This window comes from Elephas maximus, chromosome 4 (assembly GCF_024166365.1).
Source record: "Elephas maximus indicus isolate mEleMax1 chromosome 4, mEleMax1 primary haplotype, whole genome shotgun sequence".
NCBI classification, from domain to species: domain Eukaryota; kingdom Metazoa; phylum Chordata; class Mammalia; order Proboscidea; family Elephantidae; genus Elephas; species Elephas maximus.
In genome coordinates this window covers 183,381,942-183,386,097 of record NC_064822.1, presented here as the reverse complement: position 1 = coordinate 183,386,097, position 4,156 = coordinate 183,381,942, and positions in this window count along the sequence as shown.

Here is a 4,156-nt window from a genome sequence, read left to right as displayed (position 1 = left end):
CGTAGGCTTTCCAATGGCTGAGTTTTCGGAAGTAGATCGCCAGGCTTTTCTTCCAGGATGCCTCCGGGTGGACTCGAACCACCAACCTTTTGGTTAGCAGCCAAGCGCTTAACCATTTACGCCACCCAGGGACTCCAAGGCAACCATGCCAATGATCCTAAGTCGGATTATAACCAATTTCTTTTTAATTCATAGACTCAAAACCCACATTTAAATATCCTCATACTCTTCAGATTATGTCCAGAGACCCCAGTTCAAGAAACCCTAAGGCCACACTGTCCAGTATGGTGCCCACGAGCCACATGAGCGTCCGAAGCCCTGAATGGAAAGGGAATGGTCAGGAAAAATAGTATTAAAAAGAAAAAGAAAAAAAAGAATAGAAAATATCTCATTAATAACTTCATGATGGTTATATGTCAAAATGAGAATATTTTGGCTGTATTGGGTTGAATAAAAATATTACATTAAAATTAATTTGTTTCTTTTTATTTTTTAAAACGTGGCTTCTAGAAAATCTAAAATGACCTATGAGGTTTGCGTTCTCTTTCTATTTGACTGTTAGCTCTAGGCAGTCCCTGGTTGATACAAATGGTTAAGTGCTGGAAGGTTGGCAGTTCAAACCCACCCAGAGGTGCCTTGGAAGAAAGGCCTGGCAAGTTGTTCCTGAAAGTTCACAGCTGTGAAAACACAATGGAGCAGTTGTACTCTGCACACACGGGTTGGCCTTGAGTTGGAATTGGCTGGATGGCAACTACATTAGCCTTGGGGGATTAACCCAGGTGCTTCCAGAGTCCAGAGGAACTGCCTGGAGCCACCTGGAAATCTTCTCAGAGGAGGAAGCCTTGGGCTGCTTTTTGTTTTGTTTTTAACATTCGCCTTGTTTATGTATCAAAGTTCTAGATACACATTATTTAAGAGCCAACCTGTTCCTCAGGGTTTTCTAGGACAGACACCTGAGCTTCAGTAAGAGGAGACCTGGGGTTCCCTTGTTGGGGACCCCCCCATGCCAGTATTTTTGGGGATCAGATTGTCCTGAGAGGGTCCTCCAGAGTCTTGCCTGGAGGTTAAGGAGCAGAGCAGGGGAGCGGGCAGCCCCCAGCACTCAGAAGTCCACAGCACGCACTGAGCCCCTGCCCACGCCAGGACCCCCTGGCTTACTGTCACCAAGAAGACTCCAGTTTTCTGCCAGGGTTGGGGAGGGCAACCACCTAGCTGTCCTGAGTGGGGTACTAGGGCTCTGATTGTTCTTTATTTGGCCCCTACCCATTACCCCCAGTCGGTGCTACCGGCTCCAGGCTGAGCCTCCGGCGCGCTGCACACTTAGGGTGTGGCTGGTCTGGGGGGGTGAGGTCAGATGCCGTTTGTTTCCTGTCCCTCCATCCTTGTCAGTTTATACCTTAAAAAAGAAATTGCTTTCTGCAGCCTTTTTTTCTTTTTTTTAATGTGGTGAAAATATACACAACAAAACATTTGCCAATTCAACATTTTCTACGTGGAGAATTCAGTGGTATTGATTACATTCTTCCTGTAGTGGGACCATTTTCGCTCTCCTTTTTCCAAATCACTCCACTCCCATTACCATAAACTCAATGGCCCCTAAGAAAAACTGTACCTTTCCCCTTCCCTCCACCCCTGTCGTTGTTAGGTGCCCTTGAGTCCATTCCGACTCATAGCAACGCTATGCACAACAGAACGAAACACCGCCTGGTCCCGCACCATCCTCACAATCGTTGTCACGCTTGAGCTCATTGTTGCAGCCGCTGTGTCAGTCCACCTCGTTGAGGGTCTTCCTCTCTCTTGCTGACCCTCTACTTTACCAGACATGATGTCCTTCTCCCGGTACTGGCCCCTCCCAACAACATGTCTAAAGTATGCGAAACGAAAGTTCTCGCCATTCTTGCTTCAGAGGAGCGTTCTGACTGTACCACCCTGGTAATCTTTTGTTGTTGTTGTTGAGAATATACACAGCAAAACACACATCAATTCAACCATTTCTATGTGTACGATTCAGTGACATAGATCACACTCTTCGGGTCGTGCAACCATTCTCACCCTCCCTTTCTGAGTTGTTTGGTGAGCTGCCAGCTATCTACAGAAAATAGCCCTCTGGAAACCACTGAAATTGTGCCCCTGTAGGGCCTTGTTGTTGTTGTTCTGTGCCGTTGAGTCAGTTCCAAATCCTATTGACCCTATGCACAAGAGAACGAAACACTGCCCGGTCCTGCGCCACCCTCACTATTGTTGTTATGCTTGAGTCCATTGCTGCAGCCACTGTGTCAATCCATCTGGTTGAGGGCCTTCCTCTTTTTCAATGATCCTCTACCAAGTATGACGTCCTTCTCCAGAGATTGGTCCCTCCTGACAACATGCGAGCGTCCAGGTGCAGTCAGTCTCTAAGTTGTGCCCCTCCATAATTTCAAGGTGAATAGATGTTGATAGCGGGTGACCCGTGTGGCGTGTGAGCAGAAACTCCTTCTTCCGTCATGTCCAGCGCATCAGTCAGGCACCTTTTATATTTGTGGCGCCTCAGAATGTCATTCCATGCCTCGTCTGGTGCCCCCTTGGACTTGTGCTCGGGAGCAAGTGCCCCTTTTGCCACTTACCCCCCCTTGCTATGCCTCTGTGTCTACCATGCTTGAGGAAGGACATTGGGCCATACAGGGTTAACAGAACCTGCTCAGTGAGGTCCCCCAACCTGCCCCCCCTTTAAGTGGCACCCAGGGCACATGCCATACCTTAGGGACACCTCTGCCTTGTTCTTCCCCCATTAACACAAACGCCATCTCCCCCTAAGGTCCCTATCTAATCTTTCCAGTGGCCGTTATCACTTTGATCCCATATAGATAGTTCTTAAGAGAGCGTGATGCTCAAGGCAGACCTTTTTTTACCACTTAAGCTAAGCTACTGTTTGGTTTTATGAAGACTTCAGGTGATATTTCTGATTTAAGTTTTAAAGATTATCTCAGAGCTATAGTTTCAGGTGTTCATCCAGCCACCATTAATCATCTTCAGTTTCTATACGTTTGCTTATTTCATATAAGGGAAATCATACAGTAGTTCTCCTTTTGCGACTGACTTATTTCACTCAGCACGGTGTTTTCAAGGTTGGCATGCATCAGGACTTCATTTTTTTATGTCTTAATATGTTTCATTGTGTGTACATACCACATTTTGTTTACCTTTCTGAAATCCTTATTAAGGGAATTTTAGGGGGCACTGATCACCCTGAAGACTAAGGTGCGCCTGACCCAAGCCACGGTATTTTCAATCACACCTCATATGCATGTGAAAGCTGGACAATGAATAAGGAAGACCGAAGAAGAGTTGACTCCTTTGAATTGTGGTGTTGGCGAAGAATATTGACTATACCATGGACTGCCAAAAGAACGAACAAATCTGTCTTGGAAGAAGAGTGGCCAGAATGCTTCTTAGAGGCAAGGATGGCGAGACTGCGTCTTACATACTTTGGACATGTTGTCAGGAGGGATCAGTCCCTGGAGAAGGACATCATGCTTGGCAGAGTATAGGGTCAGTGGAAAAGAGGAAGACCCTCAATGAGGTGGATTGACACAGTGGCTGCAACAATGAGCTCAAGCATAACGACGATTGTGAGGATGGCTCAGAAGTGGGCGTGTTTCGTTCTGTTGTGCACAGGGTCACTATGAGTCGGAACTGACTTGATGGCAACTAACAACAACAACAAGGGGCATTGGTGGTTCAGTGGTGAAATTCTCACCTTCCATGCAGGAGACCCAGGTTCAAGTTCTGGCCAACGCGTCTCGTGCACAGCCACCACCTGTCCAAGAGCAGGTTTCAGTGGCGCTTCCAGGCTCAGAGGAACTAGGCAGAAAGGCCTTGTGATTTACTTCTGAAAATCAGCCAGTGAAAACGCTATGGATCACAATGGTCTGATCGGCAAATGAGCATAGGCACGGTGCAGGACCAGGCAGTGTCTCACCCCATCGTGCATGGGGTCGTCATGAGTCAGGGGCCGGCTTGACAGCGAGGCTTTAGCGGGTGGAGAAATTCCGTGCATGTTTTTAATCTGCCATCTTTACCCTGAAGTCGTAGGGCAGTCCCAAGAGCCCCATAGCCTCCTCGTTTTCCAGAGCCTGGTGCTAACCCTAGCTGCTCTGGGAAGCTCCCCAGAGGCCAG